This window comes from Nilaparvata lugens, unplaced genomic scaffold (genome assembly GCF_014356525.2).
Source record: "Nilaparvata lugens isolate BPH unplaced genomic scaffold, ASM1435652v1 scaffold2216, whole genome shotgun sequence".
In the NCBI taxonomy this organism is placed as follows: domain Eukaryota; kingdom Metazoa; phylum Arthropoda; class Insecta; order Hemiptera; family Delphacidae; genus Nilaparvata; species Nilaparvata lugens.
The window spans coordinates 10,426-22,956 of NW_024090287.1; the positions used below are offsets into that span (position 1 = coordinate 10,426).

The 12,531-nt window shown below is 34.9% G+C and overlaps 1 long non-coding RNA gene across 1 annotated transcript; it reads left to right on the plus strand.

The window, feature by feature from the left end:
* Nucleotides 1–9,812: 9,812 nt before the first annotated feature.
* LOC120355498 lies at nucleotides 9,813–10,304 on the plus strand. Its single transcript, XR_005573536.1, has 2 exons — nucleotides 9,813–9,873; nucleotides 10,011–10,304. It is a non-coding gene; the product is annotated as an uncharacterized LOC120355498 (long non-coding RNA).
* The last annotated feature ends 2,227 nt before the right edge of the window (nucleotides 10,305–12,531 follow it).

Consider the following 12,531-nt stretch of genomic DNA (forward strand, 5'->3'; position numbering starts at 1 on the left):
TCTGTATGTATGTAACGCATTTGTATGTATGTAAACGCGTTGTTAGAATTCTATGAGATTTGGCAGGAATATTCTTCCTTTTTAACTGCGCGTCGATGTATACACAAGACTTTTGAAATTTTTCATTTTGAGGATAATATAAAAGGAAAAGTAATCTTCTCCATACTACGATATCACTATATATATCATCTACTCTGAAGATAGGATTAATCAGCTTATAGAATTATTCATAATCAATCAGCTGACAAGTGGATTATTCATTGCATCCATTACACAGATGTCTGGAGAAGCCGGTCAACAAGTGACACCAGATACTTGTGGATGAGAAAACTGCGTGAGGTCTACTGTTCACAGAACTACTAGTATTACTATTTTGGCCGGGTGAGAGTGTAAGAACGGCACAATATGAGAGACTAGTAGCGTCACATAGCTCCACGAAAAAAACTACCAGGACTCTCGGCTTGAGTTAACAATGGCATTTGACGCCCTATACTTTGAGATATCTTTCTAACGCTCTAATGCTATCTTTCCTCTATGGCTCCATTCCATTCTTTATTAACGAGCGTAGCCTCGACTATAGTGAGGTCCACGTTATTATGGCAGTATTTGATTAACATTGTTGTTGCTATCCTTGTCTATCATTCGACAAAGCAGATAGCGCTATTCTTCACCACCTCCGCAAAGTTTCAAGATCGTTTTTTAATAATGTAAAAATATAATCAATCAGCAAAATATTCAATCTGTTTTATTTTATTATTGAAAAAAATATTTTCTTGGCAAATAAAATATAATTGATTATTTTGAACACGAACAGTTAAAAAATTACAACAGATATACCAGTATCAGCTATCTATCCTCTATGGAAGGCAGTGGAATTGCAGAGAATCGGCAACGCTGTACTCCTATCTTTCTTCATCGCCATTATAACGTGGACCTCACTATAGACCGTTTGTGGGTTTGTTTGACGATGACTTTCGATTGCTTTTATCAATGAACTTTAAATTCCCAACACATATTCTTTGAGCTATTATACAGATCGAGTCTGTTGACCAACAAAATTGACTCACTCCTTCGTCTTTTTACTTTTCTTGCCCTATTACCATAGGTAAGGAAAGTATTGCTTTCCGAAAAAATTAAGGTACCCTAATTTCAAGTTTTCTATATGTTTCAAGGTCCCCTGAGTCCAAAAACATGATTTTTAGGTGTTGGTCTGTGTGTGTGTGTGTGTGTGTGTGTGTGTGTGTGTGTGTGTGTGTGTGTGTGTGTGTGTGTGTGTGTGTGTGTGTGTGTGTGTGTGTGTGTGTGTGTGTGTGTGTGTGTGTGTGTGTGTGTGTGTGTGTGTGTGTGTGTGTGTGTGTGTGTCTGTGAACAGGATAACACCATTCCTTATCAACCGATTGACTTGAAATTTTAAACTTAAGGTCCTTATACCATGAGGATCCGACAATAAGAAATTCAATAAAATTGAATTCAAAATGGCAGATAATTACTAAAAAACCATGTTTTTCACGGTTTTCTCGAAAACGGCTCTAACGATTTTCTTCAAATTTATAGCATGGATAGCTACTTATAAGCCCTATCAACTGAAATGAGTCTCATTTCTGGAAAAATTTCAGGAGCTCCATAATATTCTTAAGAAAAATGGAGGATAATGACTAAAAAGCCATGTTATTCTTGGTTTTCTCGAAAATAACTTGACCGATTTTTTTCAAATTCATATCCTGTATAGTTATTTATCAGCTCTATCAACTGGCATGAGTTTTCTTTCTGGGAAACTAATGGGGGGTCCACCTCATCCTTGAGAAATAAACTTAGTAACCTCCTTCTCGTGCATGAGGTAGGTACCGCAGGTAACACATAGTCGAGTTATTTCATCTGTAGAACAGCTGTTTCGACGACTTTAAAAAAATCATCGAATTTCACAGTTTACACAAATGAAAAACTACTCTGAAAACAATTATATATACACATATACAGAAGTCTGATCGTAGTTTCAAATATGAGCAAGGAAAGTTCTGTGAGTGTACCACACCAGATTTGTTGGGGATGTTACAGTATAACATTGAAAGTGCATAAGACAATAATTATGCCGCTTCCACACTCTCGCCAAGTGCTCACAAATAATGACGATAGTGTGGATGCCTTCGATTTTTGTCCAGGCGAGCATCCACAATCCCATCCAGTCAATCGTCACATTGCAGTGTGGATGGCAAGACCAATGTGGCCAAGCTAACCACCTTGGCAAGCGACTTGACGAGAGTGTGGACAAGGCATTATAATAATAGATTTATACTTTTAGATCACCTGTCAGCTGGATTATTAATTACATGCAATTAATAACAAAATGATACTTGAACTATTTATCTTGTATTTCCACTGCCTTCAATAGAACATCTGACAATATCAGCAGCATCTTGAGAGTGAGTTCTCCAGCCCGGTAAGCTCACTAGTTTAAGGGCCGAGACACACGAGGCAGTTTCTCATACGAGTAGACACGGCATGACATTACAGGAAGCTCTCTGATTGACCGATACGCCAACTCAATTACACAATCGGAGAGCTTTCTGTCCTGTCGTGCCTACACGTTTGAAAAACGCCTCGTGTGTTTCATTAAACGAATAAATTCGGAATTCTTCATCTTGTTTGTGATTTAATAAAATAGCAGTTCATCGAATGTGGAGTTGAATGTAAATTGCTGTAAATTTGTACTGAATCTTATTAGTTTCAGGAAGTGATTGATTAATTGGTACAGTCTGGGTCTTAATTTAATTTAGTCCAATTTAAGTCACCATGAACACAAAAATAATACAAGGTTGTGATAGACAAGAACAATAACTATTATTTCTAAATAGAAATTGAAATATATTAGCCAATTTTTGTTTAATGTAGAACGCTAGTCTTTGAAATCGATTTCATTGTTCATCCAGTGTTGAAATTCAATTAGTCTGTAAGCTGTGCGAACCCTTCACCTGGCTTCAAGATGTCCGCTGGCCTCGCTGGCATATTTTAAAATAAAAAATTTTAAATAGCTGCCATTTTGTTTTTTTCACTTAGGAATTTTTATCACAAGAACGAAATGTTGTATTTATCTGAAATTTGGCATGAATATTTATGCTATAAAGACTCAACTTTAAAAAATAAAATAAAAATTTTTCAACGTGAATTTTCAAAATGGCGGCCATTTAAATTTTTGATTGCAAATTTCCCAAAAACCGTTCACAAGAGACAAAAAAGTTAGCAAATTTTATCAAAATTCCAAGGATACTTCTGAAACACTCTGTATAAAAGAATTTACCAGTTATGACCGCCATCTTGAATTTATCAATTATGAAAAATATTATTCGTTGCTTTTTCATGAATATTCTCATTTGGCTTGTTGTAACGAGGAGATTGAGACCATTTTCAAGTCTTTATCATGAAGTAGACGTGAAAAAGTAATTTTATAGTTCAGTTTTAATGATAGTTAATTGGCTCAGCGGCTACAATGGCATCATAAAAAAATCATAACTCCAGAACAAAAGGTGATAAAAGCTTGAAACAAACGGGATTTGATCATAAATTCTATTTCAAAGAAGTTTTGTTTGGCACTTTATATCCAAAAATTGTCATTGAAAGTAGTTATTCAGAAAAATTTCTCGTGATAAATTGAATGTTTTTGAAAAGTGAATTTTTCTAGGTTAAAATCATTGGGAATGTGTAATAACAAACTTGGTAGAATAGTTCATTGTGATTCGTTTTGCGTTTATTAGAGGTCTATGGATGTTAACCATTTAGCCCAGTCAATGAAGGTCCAAAAAAGCAATTTCGATCTGAAAATTAAATAAAAGCTGAATTTCTCACCATCGATAGAACCCTCCCAAAGGGTCATTCCCCCAAAAGTCCCAAGAAATCCCCCTGGAGCTTTTCCCCCAGCCCCCTAAAACATGAAAAATGCAGGTAATCACGGAAAATCAAATATCTCTGTGACCATTGATCGTAAAGAGTTCTATTATATGTCATTCGATTCGTTACATTATGGACTACAATATTAGCACTATTCATTTTTTCAATAAAGCAAACAGTTTTCTTGATAAAATAATATAAATGTAAAAATTTAGGGGGGTTGCGATTTTATTTTTTTGTTTTCTCCGATTAGCTTCGAAGCAAGTGATTTAAAAGAAAAATGAGCCCTATAATTAATGTAGCCACTTCCATTGCAAATCCACTGATCTACATTGTTACGTATTTGCGATTTGATTTGACGCCGTGGAAGGGGAAACAGCCGACGCGGTACAGCGCGGCTGACTCTCTTCTCCATATTAAACAGTAAACAGGAAATCAATTATCTCTGTAACCATTAATCGGGGAAAGATCTATCATATGTCATTCCATTCGTTACATTATTGACTACAATATTAGTCGTATTCATCATCTCAATAAAACAAACAGTTTCCTTGATTAAATAATATTTATGATAAAATTTAGGGGTTTTTCGATTTGATTTTTTTGTTTTCTCCGATTAACTTTGAAGCAAATGATTTTAAAGAAAAATGAGCCAAATTATTAATGTCGGCAATTTAATGTCAAATCCATTGATGTGTATTGTTATGTATTTGCGATTCGATTTGACGCTGTGGAAGGGGAAGCAGCCGACGCGGCACGGCACGGCTTACTCTCTTCATCATAGTAAACAGTAATATACCTAGTAGGCCTACTGCTTTCCAAGTTGCATCTTACACTATGGCGCTCGAAACAGTCAATTTCGTCTATTGTCTTGACATGCGCTGAAACTAAATTCTCACTTTTCAATTCTCTAAATTCTAAATATTATAATTTTCGAGATTCAACCAAGTTGATTACAGCAATTCAGCTGTCATTGCTGGTTTAGGAAATCAATATTTTCTACTTGACCAATTATTATAATGCCACTATTACAATACAGTCATCATTATTGATGTCTATGTTTTGATTGAAATGTGTTAATTAACTCATCATTTTGTTGTTATACAGGGTGATTCATAATTATGGTAAAATATTTTGATACGTGATAGTAGAGGTAAAAATAAGAAAAAAAGTTCATATAAACATATATCCATAAACGCTTCATTAGCGAGCTATACAGAGTGAAAGATTTCGCCCGGAATTCAGTTCCTCTGGTGAAATACACCGATGCTGAATAATTGTTTGGGGACTAGTTTTTGAAAAACTTATGCTGGATTCATATGGAAAAATATCTGAAAAATTGAATAAAACTAGTCTGGAAGCTGTAGTGTGAGTAGTTTTTGAGAAAAAAGTTGAAATATGCAAAAAATTTAAGTAGAAAAACACAGACTTCTATTGTGGTGCTCTTCCTGGGGGAGTCACTCTCACCTCCAAGGATAGGACAACACACGTAGGGTGATGTAATGCTGTATTTAAATGCCTCACGTTGGGCCGGCAAATCATGTGGAGCGGTATTTGATGGCTTCACACATGTAGGGTGAATCTTGTACTAAGTCAATGGTGTAGCGGCTATGAATTTTGTAATTGCGTGCGTGGACGCTGAGTGAACACCAGACTGATTGACTCACTACAAGACTCAATACAATTGTCGGAATCGCGGGAGGCCTAAACGCTCGCTCACCCTTGATTCCTCTAATGACAAATTGTATAATGATGAAAATTTTTTATAAGCAGTGTAGCGATCGCTAAACACTGAAGACGGATACCTTAAAATTATTACCTGTGAAGAATGAGCATACAAAATCATACAGGTCGAGCAAAAATCCCGATGTAGATAATTTACGGGACTGCGTCTCTAATAAGTTCTGAAGGATTAAAATACGGTATTTGAACCAAATATCGTTCAGAATATATTTCGAGATCAGAGTCTTGTCGGGTTTTAAGCTCTATTGTAGGAATTTATATGATCTATGGCTGCCACTGCTGTGCAATTGATGTGTTCGCTCCTAAGTCGAGGTAGGTAACAGATAAAAGCTGATATATGAGCAGGTAAGGACAAAGAATAAATATCTTGATCTGACCCCACTCGCTACATCCACTTAGACCTGTTCCAATATCCAGCTTAATTCAATTATTTCAATGATTGTATTCGATCGGTTCTTGATGATATAGAACGTATCAGAAACAATAATTGACAGGCTTAAGAAATAATCGAACTCAGAAAGCGAATTAACAAAACTGAAATATATTATAATAAAATATGTAATCATACAGTGCAGATTCAGAATTTGATTTACAGGTTGATAATAATTTAGCATTAACAGAAGGAGTTAAAAATGTTCTTGTGCTTGCATGATACCATGCGTGATTCAACAGAATTTTGCAATTGATAAAATCTAACAGTTTGAAAAAATAGTGAAAAAATGAATTATAGAAATATTTTTTAAAATGCTCGGGGTCGTGGTTCAGGCAGCGGAGGATAGTTAATCAACTACAAATTCTTATAAATTAATATGAATAAATTCTAGACTCTTAAATGCTAAAGCGCTTGTCGGCGTGGCCAATAATTTAACGAAGAGAAATTTATGTTTTTCTGCACTGAAATATTTTCGAAGCGTAGATTGGGGCCCCTTTTAAACTTATAACTCACGTGAATTTCCTTGGCGGTCGTGGTTTTCTTCTTTAGATCAAAAATCGTTTGATCGGCGGCAATCCAGGCTTTGGTTTCAGCACGTGGGGAGTTTTAATTTAAATATCTCCTTCACCGAATTAATTAAGGGATAGTTTACTTTAAGCTTTTAAATTTATCGATTGATGAAAACAGAAATTTATAAAGAACAAATAGATTGGCCTAAAATATCGGCTCACAAATAGAACATTTAAAATCGAACAAGAAATTTTACAAATAGGTCTTTGGTAACTATAAAAAGAGATCTACACGGTAAGGATTTCAAAAGGGAAGTGCTCTGTTTTCTCTAAGCTTTTAGGCTAGACCTTGCTTCTCGGAATCTCAATGTAATAATTTGCATAAAAATTTGCCATTGGTAGAACGCTTGTGACGTAAACATGACGTCAGTGGCAAGTAGTAGAATACAATTCCTTTAATTACAATAATAATTTAATTTATGTAATTCTTAAAACTGCTTAATCTTATAGACATAGTTCCTCTCATACAATGTACATGTGCTAGTGTAACTGATAAGGCAGGGTTGTTGTCTGATAATAGATTAACATGTGTTGCTTTCAAACGATCACCGTCTTGGTGCTATTTCTATGCACTGTGATTGGCTTAGACCTGCCATAGAGATTTAATTACCATGTGGTTCAGTTGAATTAAATTATTAATAAATTAATATTCTTGTACAATTTTTATTAGGTTTGAGATTATTATAATTAATTTCTGCCATTTTATCAATAATAGAATTTCATGCTATGACCTATTTAGTTACAATAAGACCTGACGCATAATACAATTTCTTAAATAATAAATAATTTCAACAATAATACATACATTTTATTTTTTATTTTGAAATTCTTGATCCTTTATTGATAGTTTTATAATTTTTAGGAATGATATTTTACCTTGCATGAGAACCGTATGATATTTGACAATGCTTTGAATCAGTCAGCTGCGTTCGAACTGTTTTTAAAAACATCTGATCGATAGTAAACAAGTGTAACCTCAAAATTGGTGAGCGATTCATAAATAATTTGTGCTTTATTTGCAAAATAATTATAATTTTATTGAATAATTTTCCTAGAAAAATATTCAGTACAGAATGGTACTCTTATCAAATATACAGTTATTGATAAGTAAGCTTTATCGCTCGGTCGCTAACTATTCCTTTAGCAAATTCTTTCATTTTAAAAGGTAATCACAATTTTTCTCTCTTCTCATGAGATCTATTTGAAAAATTCATCACACAAAAGCCCCCAGGATATTTTAAATAGGTAATTGGAGACGAGTCGAAACAATGACTATTTGAAAAATCCGATATTGTGATGAATACACTATTTCATCTCCTTACTTCTACGAAAACTCAACACTTAACACTGAAAACAATATATCGTGCACTTTTGGCTACGAAAAAATAAATAATTGATTGTTCCTTTCATTGGATACAATCGAAATACAATAATTAATGAGGTCTCTTTGGATCCTTCATTAAAACAACTCCACAACTTCCATTCACGGGTGGCTTATGAGCAGACCCATAATTATAACAAATATACAAGATTTCACATATTACTTCTTAAGATTTGAATAGTATTTGCAACAATATAGACTTTCATCATTTTTTCATAGTTATTACAGGTTTCGACTCTTTGGTTTGGCTTTTATATAAATTGGGTGAGAGTGTGATTTTACTTCGGTGACTTGACAATCGTCTACCGTTTGACTCGAGCAATTTCTTATTTGCGCTTAGTACGTTGCGTACAAACAGGGTTACACTTGAAATGGCTTTCTTGATTTTTATCAATGTTGGTTACAAATATTAAGTCCTTAAGATTACATTTATCAATTTGAATTACAATTCATGATCTTTTGATGCAACAGTAATAAATTTCACATTTAAAGGTAAGAATTTCATTTTCTTTGGAGTTTTTTAGAGATACATTCATATATGACATAGAACATGCGCATTTCGTGCAAATTAACATAAATATATATTTTTGGTTGCGTTTTTGCTTATGATTTCACATTAAATAATATGTTACATTAATTGAATAACGATATTGCTTTGATTCTGTTAATATTGACTCTATGATTTCGTACACATTGGTTGGTGTGACGAAGAAAATTATCGAACAGGCGTTGGTTCTGAATAGATTTTTCTATTGATTCTGTATTTCGAGGTTAGATTTACACATTTTTTTCAAATAAACTTTGTTTATTTTCTTTCCTCCTATTCACTACTAATTTCATCTGATTTCTACTTTACAATTATTTTCTGTTGATAATATAATTTTTGTTTCTATTTTCCAGTTGGGCGGATATAACCAGGCGATTGTTTCTGTGATGCTTGTAGCATGAGGCGGATGGCTTGATTAGGTTGGTAAATTTTTAAGGTTGTTTCGTAGTTTTAATTTCTTCTGTGATTAAAGTTGATTTCGATTTTCTTCATTTGAAGTGAATTAATAATATTTCCTTATTAGCTGAGATGTGGCGAAGTTTAGGTTATGTTGATTAACTAGGCTGCAGTAGAAAGATGCTAGTCTGCAAAGATATGATTCGGTGGGTAGGCTGTGATTATGACAAGTTTGATGATTTGTGTATTCACAACGTAGCTTCCAAATTAATTCAAAAATTATTCCTTAAGCCCCCATCTAAATTTGATTTCAGTATTTGTTTCAAGTTTTCATTCCAATTTGCAACTATCCGTTTTATTAAAACTTGGTTTAAAACGAATGTGCCGGTGGTGTAGATCGATTCTTACAAACTCGTTTCCTCTTTGTCGGCCGGTAACATGCAGTTTGCTATTCTTAAACCTTACATGCCGGTGGTGTCTGTGGGTTTTTTCAAATAATCCTTTTCTTTTTTGCATGCCGGTGTACAGTTTGTTTGATTTTAACCGGACATGACTGCGGTGGTTGTAGGTTCTTCTAGATATTCTTCTTCTTTCTTGAATTGTTTTGGTTTTGCTGCTTGTGTGTGGTCTTGATTTTATGCGGATTTTAATTGTTCTGATGTTGTTTTCTGTTTGTTTTTGATGGATACTGATTTGATGTGTTGCAGGTGCTGTCCTCGGCGGATGGGAGATATGTGCGGTCGGCGGTCCGGGCTGCTCTTCAACGTGGTCAGCAACGTCCTTGGACTCCTGGGGTCCGGCGCGCGGTGGTGCGGGCTGTCCCTCTATGCCCTGGATGACGTCCTCAGCTTGGCAGGCGATGTCGTCCGGTCCCTCTCGGCGTTCTGCAGGGTGCGGCGCGACTTCAGCCTTGACATTTTCGGTAGGTTGGTCTTCCATACATGTATCACGTCCGCTTGCTTGTTTGACTTCCTTTATTTGGTCGTAGTTCTTATTTATATTGTTTAATGTTTCGTTCAGTTGTTTCCTTTCTTTGATCATATCGTTCAATGCTTCCAGGATGAGACTCATCTGTAACACGGAAGGAGTGGGTGTGTGGTCTTCGGTTGGCGGCAATGGTTCTATGACATGAGATGCGGGCGTCCGGACCTCTGGAACGGCAATGCATGGGCGTTTATCCCGCGCGAACTCCTCCGTCTCCGACATCGCTGATGTGGCCTCCAGGATGCGGTGTGGTTCTTCCATAATTTATTGGATGATACAATGATTCGAGTGCAGTGAAACGATCGCAAATATGTGGGGTTATGTGCAAGATTACAAATGAATGACCACAAGTTGAAATAGTGTAAAAAATTTGTTGAAGTAAAGGAATACAAAAGTGTGCTTCAATAATATGTTCAGTGATGAAGTGAATCAAATTAGCAATATCGTTAACATAAAATGATAAACATAAAGGATACAATATGGATAATGCGATGACAAAGGTACGCCTCTTACAATTTATTATTATTATTATTATAAATATTTTACTCTTATAAGTTCTCGCCGCAATTCTATATAGGGCTAGTATTCTTCGCAAAATTTTATATAAAAGCAGCAATGTTCTGCTTGAATTATTCCGCAATATATCCGTGATTTAATTTTACTTCCCTCTTTATGCTTTAAAAACTTTTAAAAATGTAAATAACTTCAATCCTCTTTTCTGTAAATATTTATAAATTGTTTCAATATAGACCTAATATTCTTCAAATAATATGACCTTTCTTATGATATCTCTTATACCTATGACTTATAGTACGACCAATTTTCGAATAACACGATAATAAAATTCTGAGTTCGATTTTTTCTCAAAAAATTCATCAATCGATAATTTCTTTTCTGTTCAAAAATTGGGTATGGTACGTCTTGTTATTTTATATAACAGTGAACAGTTAATATTAAATTTGAAGAAATTCACAACCATGAATTTTTCAAAAAAAATTTTCCCGTTGTCAGCGCTATAGTATACTGAGCAACTAAATAATCCTCGCAGTCGATTATCCACCTCTTCAATGCCCCACGTTGGGCGCCAAATCATGTGGTGCTCTTCCTGGGGGAGTCACTCTCACCTCCAAGGATAGGACAACACACGTAGGGTGATGTAATGCAGTATTTAAATGCCTCACGTTGGGCCGGCAAAATCATGTGGAGCGGTATTTGATGGCTTCACACATGTAGGGTGAATCTTGTACTAAGTCAATGGTGTAGCGGCTATGAATTTTGTAATTTGCGTGCGTGGACGCTGAGTGAACACCAGACTGATTGACTCACTACAAGACTCAATACAATTGTCGGAATCGCGGGAGGCCTAAACGCTCGCTCACCCTTGATTCCTCTAATGACAAATTGTATAATGATGAAAATTTTTTATAAGCAGTGTAGCGATCGCTAAACACTGAAGACGGATATCTTAAAATTATTACCTGTGAAGAATGAGCATACAAAATCATACAGGTCGAGCAAAAATCCCGATGTAGATAATTTACGGGACTGCGTCTCTAATAAGTTCTGAAGGATTAAAATACGGTATTTGAACCAAATATCGTTCAGAATATACTTCGAGAACAGAGTCTTGTCGGGTTTTAAGCTCTATTGTAGGAATTTATATGATCTATGGCTGCCACTGCTGTACAATTGATGTGTTCGCTCCTAAGTCGAGGTAGGTAACAGATAAAAGCTGATATATGAGCAGGTAAGGACAAAGAATAAATATCTTGATCTGACCCCACTCGCTACATCCACTTAGACCTGTTCCAATATCCAGCTTAATTCAATTATTTCAATGATCGTATTCGATCGGTTCTTGATGATATAGAACGTATCAGAAACAATAATTGACAGGCTTAAGAAATAATCGAACTCAGAAAGCGAATTAACAAAACTGAAATATATTATAATAAAATATGTAATCATACAGTGCAGATTCAGAATTTGATTTACAGGTTGATAATAATTTAGCATTAACAGAAGGAGTTAAAAATGTTCTTGTGCTTGCATGATACCATGCGTGATTCAACAGAATTTTACAATTGATAAAATCTAACAGTTTGAAAAAATAGTGAAAAAATGAATTATAGAAATATTTTTTAAAATGCTCGGGGTCGTGGTTCAGGCAGCGGAGGATAGTTAATCAACTACAAATTCTTATAAATTTAATATGAATAAATTCTAGACTCTTAAATGCTAAAGCGCTTGTCGGCGTGGCCAATAATTTAACGAAGAGAAATTTATGTTTTTCTGCACTGAAATATTTTCGAAGCGTAGATTGGGGCCCCTTTTAAACTTATAACTCACGTGAATTTCCTTGGCGGTCGTGGTTTTCTTCTTTAGATCAAAAATCGTTTGATCGGCGGCAATCCAGGCTTTGGTTTCAGCACGTGGGGAATTTTAATTTAAATATCTCCTTCACCGAATTAATTAAGGGATAGTTTACTTTAAGCTTTTAAATTTATCGATTGATGAAAACAGAAATTTATAAAGAACAAATAGATTGGCCTAAAATATCGGCTCACAAATAGAACATTTAAAATCGAACAAGAAA